Source organism: Montipora capricornis, chromosome 9 (assembly GCF_036669925.1).
Source record: "Montipora capricornis isolate CH-2021 chromosome 9, ASM3666992v2, whole genome shotgun sequence".
Lineage (NCBI taxonomy): Eukaryota > Metazoa > Cnidaria > Anthozoa > Scleractinia > Acroporidae > Montipora > Montipora capricornis.
Window position 1 is genome coordinate 22,979,441 of NC_090891.1, and position 9,378 is coordinate 22,988,818.

The window sequence follows — 9,378 nt, forward strand, 5'->3', positions numbered from 1 at the left end:
ACTTATGCTTCATTAGCAGGAAGAAGGATTTTCGTGTAACTGCAAAGTAATCTTACGTTCTTTGCGTTGGTATGATACGACTGTCTATCTTGTATTTCGAATTTCTGAACAACAGCTCTAGTTCAATTTATAAGTATCTTTTTCAGTAAACCGGATGATATCCTGGGTATTAAATGTCCACGTTATATATCTGGGAATCTATTGTAACAATTTATAAATTTTGTGTGAAGTTGAACCATGTTAGAGACTTATTGACCGACCTATACTGTTTGAACTTGTTGCATATCTTCATAAAAAATGGATACCATTGATATCTTATCTGAAACTCAAATTAATTTCTTCTATCCAAAACCAAACAACTCAAAGTTGCGCATCTTAAAGCCAGACCAGCAACTCTCTTCCCAAAGCAATAAGAACATTTTCTGATAGTAAATAATTCTGACAAATGCGTCGTGTTCTCCGTCTGACAATGTTACGGCGAGTAGCTGATCATTTGAATTAATGACTATAAATTATGAGCAATTGAATATGTCTATGAGATACAGTAAAATCCATCCCTTCATCAACAATTTGTTGGATTCACTGAATGTTCAGTAGCTTGAAAATTGTGTTATGGCAGTTAAATCCAAAGACAAACAAGGAATATTTAATCAAGTACTCCTTTTATAGTGTTAATTGCAAAAGACTTATAAGGCTACAAGAAGGAAGCTTCCTTGAAGATTTTTCCACTGAGATTCGCCTTTGATTCGCCTCTTTCGTTTCTCAAGATGCCATGTTCTTTGCGCACAAATTGGCGGCTTGGAAACTGGTGTGTGACATAGTGTATCAAAATCGTCTAATAAGAACAATCCTTGGATAACATTGCCGACATCCCCATTGAAATTCGTTTTTGGTTGTACCGGTTAACCTTCAATGTAAACCCTATTAAAAAAGAACAAGAACTGCAATTTTCTCTATTTTGAAAGCTTACAGCTCCAGGAGTTTGTGCGTTAATTTCTTTACCTTTACTATAGATTGTTTTATTTGTGATAAAACCTTCGAGAGAATTTCACCCAAAAGCATGTCCAGCAATAATTAGGTACAAAAATAATGTATGTCCATTTGCATTTGTCTTGTGGTCAATTATTCTAGTGCTTATACCGGGTAGAGAATCGGCAGCGGATTCGTATCCACACACTAATCAAATTAAGTCAATTGATAAATTCTGCTCCCGCCGGACAAGAATGCGAGGAATTATCATGCAAGCGTTCGTTCAAGCTGTTGCACTTTCTTTGCAAACTGACAGGTCTGGCCGGCCTGACAAAAGGAAAGCGCTCTTAGTCTTCCGATTTTTCTGCGAAAACAAAATGTCTGTCACAGCTAGACAGAATTTTGAACAAGAGCCGAACGACCTTATATTTAACCTTTCCCTGCAGCACCAAACTGTAATAAAAAAGTGATTTCCTCTAGATTGCTAATTTCGTTAACTAGATTGTATTTCTGTGGTTTAAACATTGCTGCAATGTCAGATAACGGTTTAGTTTACTGTTCCTTGAAATCGCAAAGAAAAATGACATTAAATTGCAACCCAAGAAAAATGTACTAAGATGGTGCGCCACACATTGAAAGGGATATTTTTCAGGAAGGCAAAACGAACGTTCTCATCTATGCTAATCAGTGTTCGGTGATAATAAATGTACACATACACTGATTAAAATAACTGAAAGCTAACCATTTACTGATTAAAATCGGTGCTTCGACCGATTAAGTAAAAGCTAAGCATTCATAAACTGGTGTTTAGACCTCATTACTGAAGATCTTCACCACCACAACTCAACTGAGACGACTATTTGAACATGGGCTATAATAACTGAAAGCCGACCTTTGGTATTTCGGTGTTCGGCAGATACCTCTGTCCGTGCAACAAAACATGTTTTTTCTCAGTTTGTGTGACGGAAAGGTCAACGTTTGAATCTCTGAATGAACTTAGGTCTCGACAGAAACCTATTAGCTCTTAGTCTCTTACTCTAACGCATCATATCGCGATGGGAACTCTACCTTTTTCCAATGATTTACTTTTCAAATTTAGCCTAACCTCTACCCTAGACATCAATATACATACACACATACATATTTGTGCACAGTCATGAGAACCAAATCGAAAACCAAAACTAGAAGAGACAATACTTACATAACTGGTGGATGCTTGCAACAAACCAAAATGCAGCTGGTGCCTTCGTATAAATAAGACGTCTTAAGAACAGGGACCCAAACTTGCAAGGTCTTCCACATAATTCCACTTAGTGGATTGTCACTACTGTGTTGTCGCATCCTATTCGGCAAAATCTTCAATCTGTTGTCAATTATACCAAGTTTGCACAGTGGACAATGCACCATGAGCGGATGATATTCACGTAGATACACATGCCATATGGACAATTGTCATCCAAGGTCTCAACAATCAAAAATCACGCCATCATATTCCGCTACCTCCAGTTGAGAAATTTTAATTTCATAACATACGTGATAGCGCAAAGTTACAGGAATCTGGGATGTTTCCATTTTCTCCCAGTTATTGTGTTCGACAAAATAGAGAACGCAATGATCTCGTGGTTGTCCTGGGAGTGGCTGAATACAAGCGAAGGCGGATAGTCGGAAAGGCAGACTAATGGATGACCACATGTTTTTGTTGGCCAAAGGATTCTGCCTCGTGTGTTGTTTTGCTGTGCCAGTTTCCTCTTCGGTGACCGCGGTTGTGGGCGCACTACGTCTTTAAATCGGGATTAAGGCATGCTAAATCACGTTTTAGCTAAAGTTCGTGTGCGACCACAAAACAAGTATATTTCGAGATCTCGGTCGACGGCGATGTAATTGAGACCAAACGTGGCAGACCTCAAAGAGCTAAAATTGAAAGGAAAGCCTTGTCTCGAGCTCTATCTAAAGGTTGTTCGGCGAGCCAATCATTTGCGAGCTTAAAATTACTGCCTTCTGTTTATTGTTGGCGTTAGCAAATTGGCGAAAAGAAATCGAAACCTGAGCGGAGGTAAGCAAACAAACTTGAAATTTTAGAACTACCCTGGGTGCCAGAGGAAAGTTTTGTTTCCAAGGCCCGAGAAAACGCTACGCAAAACGAAGGCAACCACAGAGGACTGCCGGAAAATACCTCTGGTGGCACGCGCCCGGAGCCTCATTCCAAGCGGGAAATGAGTTTAAATCTAGTTCACTGATTGGGCATTATATTTGAGGGAGTTTCAGATTTAGAGTTCAGATTTATTTCTTTTGCCAAGAGTAACAATATATATTTATACCAAATAGGATAACCAACTAAGTTTATAGTATGGTGTGAAGATGAAGAGCGCTCAATACCATTATAAGTGGAGCAAAAACAAACTAAAGACATATGGCAAAGATCAGCAGTCGCTACTCCGAGTTTCACGCCGGTTGGCGATCTTCAGGCAACTGACAGGTCAAATTTATTATAAGCTCATATAAACAAAGGAGACATCTCAAATAATGGTGTTACATTACATGACGACATTTACTAAACATTTCAGAGTAGACCGCAGATCCAGAGGAAGTGAGTTCAAGATCAAGTTTTGATGAGTAGTATTCTTGAGGAATATGAATTGTTTGTGGGTACTGTTGAGTAGAGGGGGTGGGCATAAGGGGGGTTAGAGGTGGGCAGGAAAGGTGGGGTAGGATAGAAGTACTAGGGAGTATCATGGATGGGTAGGTGAGAAGAAGGGAGGAAAAGATGTCTAGTTCTTTCTCACAACCCCAGAAAACCGAATCCCTGTTATTTTAACTACACCCCCGAAAAAAGAAAATCCCTTTCTTAGACAGTTGATTTTAAAAAATCAGTTTAAGAAATTTAAACTGGTTTGAAAAAAAATTAACTTAACCGGTCTGAAAAAAATTCAAACTAAAAACAAAATTAAACCACAGCATATAGTTGACAGGGCTTTGCAGAAATCGAATGCCTACAACTATGAAATGACCCGGAACGGCCAACCCATCTTTTATGTAGTGGGTTAAGTGCAAGAAAAAGATCTCAGTTTGAGCCTTAAGGTTTTAAGGGGTCCCCCATGCATGGACTAGTAAAATGTAGTCTTCCGTTAAACATGAGTGAAATCTGCAAGTGGCATTGTTGAGACTAGGGGAGGTTAAAGTTTGTCCTTGCTGGAATCATAGCTATGATAAGCAGGAATATGAGTTCTGCCAAAGTGCTAAGTTGTCCCATTGTACGAAGGTACCTTTTTGTAAATCCAGTCCATGTGTAGTTAAAGGAATAATATTAACATTAATTACACACACAAAAAAAGCACTTATTCCTGGCAATGAAGCTCAAAAAGAAACCTTAGGGGCCTTATTACTATGAGCTTCCTTCCTTACTTACACATTAAATACATGAGCGACGAACTCAGATTAAAATATATATTAAGATAAAAAAGCAAGCAGAACAAAACACACTAAACATAAAGAAACATAAAAAAGCATCAAAATAAATATAAAGAAATCTCTATATATAGGAGAATCAACTAAGGAGAAATACTTTCAATATAGATTTTAAAAGAGAATTAGAGGCAGAACTGTGAAGAATCTTGGGCCCTGAAATCTTAAAGTAAAATGTCTAATACTCGTTCTGGCAGGAAATAAGTAGAAAGTATTGGAATTTCTAGTATTATTTGAATGGACTTGATTAGTCATTGAAAACATTTTGTTAAATACACCAGGAAGAAAGCCTATATAAAAATACATGAATTTTCCCATTTACAACAAATAAATATCAGCAAACTTCAATATGTGAAATTCTTTAGGTACAGGTTCAGTGTGAGCATCAAAGTAACGGCCTTTTAGAAATAAAACGAACGAATTATAACAATGCAATTCAAGTTTGTAGGATAAGTTGATACCCAAACTGAAACACAATATATGAGATAAGGATAAACTAAGCTGTAATAAAGGGAATTTAAAGGGTACGTAATGAGGAAACAGGAAGACAAAAGCTTGATTTATAAATTATTCCGAATGCTGTGGAAATTTGCCTTGCAACGTTAGCAATATGTTGTTTCCACGTGAAGTCCTCATCAAGCATAACACCCAAAAACATTGTTTCCTTTACTTGTTCGATAGCACAATTACTTAATTCTAGTTTAAGATCAAGATTTTGCTTTTTCGCTGCCTTGGCTTGAAAACGGCTATAAATTTATTAGACTTTGAATAATTTACTGATGACTTACCGGCCTGGCACCAATCTGTTAGTTTCAATAGCTCCTCATTCAGGGTCGTTTCAAGAAAATCAACATTATTGTGGGAATTAAAAGAATATGTTTGTATCATCGGCAAAACGAAATAAAAGCCAAAAACCCTTGAGACATCACATAAATCACTGATGTAAATCAGAAAAAGCAAAGGCCCACCACATTTTATAAGACGAAAAGAAGAGATGGTGTCATTGAATTGAACAAATGATGCCTGTTACGTTACGTAAGTAGTTTGTAAACCAGTTGTGAGCTACCACGCTGATACCATAATGGAATAATTTATATAATTATCCAATAAAAGATTGTGGTCAACTGTATCAAAAGCTTTGGACAGATCAATAAAAATACCTACATGTGAAGCTATGATCCTCGCAGTTATGGACACAATTCTTGTAATCGCGTAAGGAATCATGCAAAAAATTCAGTATTTTATGCTTATTAAAATAGTCCAATAAACGATTATAGATTACCCTTTGTAGAAAATGCAGGATGGACAGAAACAGGCCTATAATTAGAAAAAATTGAGTGTTCACCCGATATTTAAATAAAGGTATAACACGAGCAATTTTCAATTGATCAGGAACAATTCCAGAGGTCAAAGACAGATAAATAATATGGGTTATGAGGCGGCAGATGAGGTGGGCACAATCTCTTAACTAAGTCAATAGAAACATGGTCATATCCCACAACAGTTCCAGAGCGAAAACTAAGACAAATCTCAAGGATTTTACGTTCAGATGCTGTGTCGAAAAATATTGAAATTGCAAAATTCCCTGACAAAAAGGAATAATGAAATTTTGAGGATGGTAGAATACTAGAAATTAAATTTGGGCCAATGTTAGCAAGGAACTGACAAAAATGTTCAGCGATTTGCCTTGGATCAGATAGATCTTGGTTGTTAAACTTAAAGTTGGACGGGATCTAATTTGCACTTTGTCTCTCGTTTAAAACTTCATTTATTAGTTGCCATGTGCGTTTAGCATTAGATTTAGCCAGAAACAATCATTGTAAACTATCTCATTTTGAGGATTGGGATCCAGAATGATTGTTTTCCTGTGAAAAGGATAAAAGCTAATAAACATGCTCTCAAGAAGCCTTGATTCACCAAAGGTCTGTCAAAATCGGTTAGATAATCTGAACTGTCTTTCCGCATGGAACTGAAGCTCTTTTTTTCATTCTCGAACCTTGGAAAAAAACTCAATTCCTCTGGCACCCAGGATTATTTTTAGAACAAGAATTGATCGAACTTCTTGGCTTTCATTTGAGCCGTTTTTTTTGCAGCCGTGATCTTTGTTTGAGATGCAAACACAAAATGCAAATGTAAGACGAACTTCCTCAAGAATATTCTGGAAGCTCTACTCATGATAAAATGCCCTTGCTTTACTTAAATAACCATAGCTGGTTTCCATAGAACCTCTCATGTACGGTCCAGGCAACATCTATATCACCTGGGTCATTGTATTTAAGTGTAACATCGCAGTAAATTCTACTGGATTTAGTAGTGGATCGACGATGTCTCAAACGCCTTGTCGAACCCCAAACAACGACGGAAGCTCAGATTTAATCATTTCTGCCAGCAGAATGAAAATGGGGCGAGGAAGAGACACAAACGCTTCTGCAGATCTGGGGTGATCGAAATGACGGTAGACCTAAAGAAGAAAATGAGACGTGTGGTAGTCTTGTAGGATTCACACCAAGGAATGTGAACCAAGTCAAGACGAAGTTTAAAAATATTTCTGCTTCGTACAAGGACGCCAAGAGTATAAGTCCTTACTTTGAGCTTACCTATGAAGTTCTCGGAACACGCGAGGCCACCTGTCTCACATGTTCTTGAGGTCACCGATCTCAATCACAAAGAGTCAGAGGATGACCAAAGTGAAGATAAAGAAAGGTGATCACTGTCCATTTCAAAAAGCGACAAAAGTCAAGAAATGTGGTAAAAGTTTTTAAAGGACAGCATGTCTCACGACAAAGAGATGACGGAGTAAATGATGGCACGAGAAAAAGAAATGCAAAATACAGAACATGCTCTCCTGCAGAAATTTATGCGGTCTTTAACTGAACCCCTGAAAAAGAACTAAATTAAGAACTTATAGTTTGGGTTTCATTCCCGTTCCGTTTAAGTTCCTGTTTTGAAATAATCATGTATAAAACTAAGAGAGAACAGCGGCTAAAACCACTGTTGTTGGTTACACATAATCAGGGTACTGAATTCATTTGTTATTATTCTTTCCAATGCTTAAGAAGCAGAAGAAGTAAAAGTAGTTTTCAGTAACTCATCAGGGTGGGAAAGCCAAATTAGGGGAGTCAGGGTGGCTTAGTGGTTTTCTATCGGGCCTCCCACCACTGGAAGCCGGGGTTCAATTCTGGCTTCGGCTAGCATGTGGGCTGAGTTTCAGTCGATCTCAACCTGACTCGAGGGTTTTTCTCCGGGTACTCCGGTTTTCCTCCCTCATCAAAATCGACTCACAGCTAATTAACATCTGTCTGTGGTGCTGTGCTCCGACATCAAACATGGACTGTGTAGCGGCAGCCAGAGGCGCCTTTATATGCTTACAGTCCGATGTCGTGAGCCGCGCCCTTTGCAATTCAGTCCTCGACTGCAAGTAAGGGTGATTAGCACTAGCAATATTTAATTTAATTTGTTGTTGAAAATGGCGAAGAGGCTCCTTAAAGAATTCTCTAATTACATTTCGCACCCTCTTCCCTTCGTCGTTTCGCCTCTGAGCGAAGAGGGCAGGCGCTGGTACGGGAATACCTCCTACATTTGGTGGATCATCTTGGTGATGGCCATGTCCTCGCAAGCGTTGTGTAATTCACAATAAGCGATAAAGTTCTGATAGCTTTTCGCGGATTTTCCTCCAATATTTAGACAACGCCAGCGCCCTTGCAGTTCTCAGGCCAAAACCCTGAAGCCGACTCTTACCAGTTGCCTTGCATGCAGTGATATCGCTTTTAAAAATCTTCGTCCAGTAGCATCAATGACGGCATTTTCTGGATAATGCTTCAATAGGGCTTTTGACAGCGGATCAGGGATGCATCACCAAGGAACAGGGACGGAACTTGGAACCTCCCAATTAGGCGGGGTATTTCACCACTCTCGATTCATTCATAGAGCCTGCTGTACCTAAAGACACGAGCATCATGCATGCCGCCGGGGATCCAACGCTTACGTCCAAAAACTTCGCTTTGCATCCAGCATTACCAAAAGCGTTTTCAAAGTAGTCCTCCCGGTCCGTCGTTGGCCCTTTGAAAGCTTTGTCAGTGCCATCTATCGCCCCGACGCCCTCCGGAAAACCAACAATCTCTTCAAATACATCCATTTGTTCCTGTACCTCATTTCGCTATGTAGGAAAAATTATTCTGGGTGATAACCGAATTAGGGCTCTTGTGATCGCATCCACTATTTCTATCGCGGTGGTTTTACCACAGCCAAACAGCAACCCAGTGCTACGGACAGCAGCCACCCAGCTTTCGGAGCGAGTCCGGGAATTGGCTCAGAAAACAATGGACACAAAGAACAATACAAAAGAAACAGTGGACCAAGACGTAAAACACAATAGAGTTGCGTCCTAAAGGAATCGAATGAAATGAGCTGCGTCCTGCGTGGGGCCTCTACGGAAGGTGTCTCCAGTTGCCCATTTGCAAGGCGCCAAAGAACAATAGCCACACGCTTAGGCACACGAACAGCGTCACAAATTTTAGTGCTTTGCTTCGCAATTTCGGGACCAGTTTTGTCACAAATTGCTTGAAAGGTCATCCCCTGTTTAGTCGGCTGCAATCTGTTTATTTCTGATACGAACTTTATTAATATAATTTTAATTACTTTTCCGCATTTTTTACATTTTCTGTAGAATTGTAATAGATTCAACTGTAATTTGACATACGCATTGTTGTAATACTAAGGACAAGTAGTGGATTAGCGCTTTATATATAAAGTTACTAAGTAACGTCGCTAACCAGCGCCGGGGCGGTGGAAAAACCCACATTGTAAGCTCGCGGTGAGTCTGAACAGGAAACGTAGTCCACGTTGTTTGCCTGCGTGCAAGAAGTATATCCGGTTCCGCTGGCTATCTACGTTGTTAGCTCACAGCAACATTCGAAGCCTTTTGAATTGACGAGACCGTGCTTTTGC

At 39.3% G+C, this 9,378-nt stretch overlaps 1 protein-coding gene and 1 long non-coding RNA gene across 4 annotated transcripts in view; one reads left to right on the forward strand and one right to left on the reverse strand.

The window, feature by feature from the left end:
• Positions 1-9,378, forward strand: part of LOC138015795 (uncharacterized) — a 61,322-nt gene that overhangs the window by 10,487 nt on the left and 41,457 nt on the right. The window contains exon 1 of one of the 3 annotated variants that reach the window (XM_068862908.1): positions 2,912-3,022. The exons of the other annotated variants lie outside the window; for them this stretch is intronic. The gene's annotated coding sequence lies outside the window, so the exon portion shown is untranslated. Of the gene's footprint in view, positions 1-2,911; positions 3,023-9,378 lie in introns of those variants that run through there. 3 annotated transcript variants of the gene reach the window in all.
• Positions 645-2,635, reverse strand: LOC138015797 (uncharacterized). Its single transcript, XR_011125643.1, has 2 exons — positions 2,171-2,635; positions 645-921 (listed from the first exon to the last, which is right to left on the reverse strand). It is a non-coding gene; the product is annotated as an uncharacterized lncRNA (long non-coding RNA).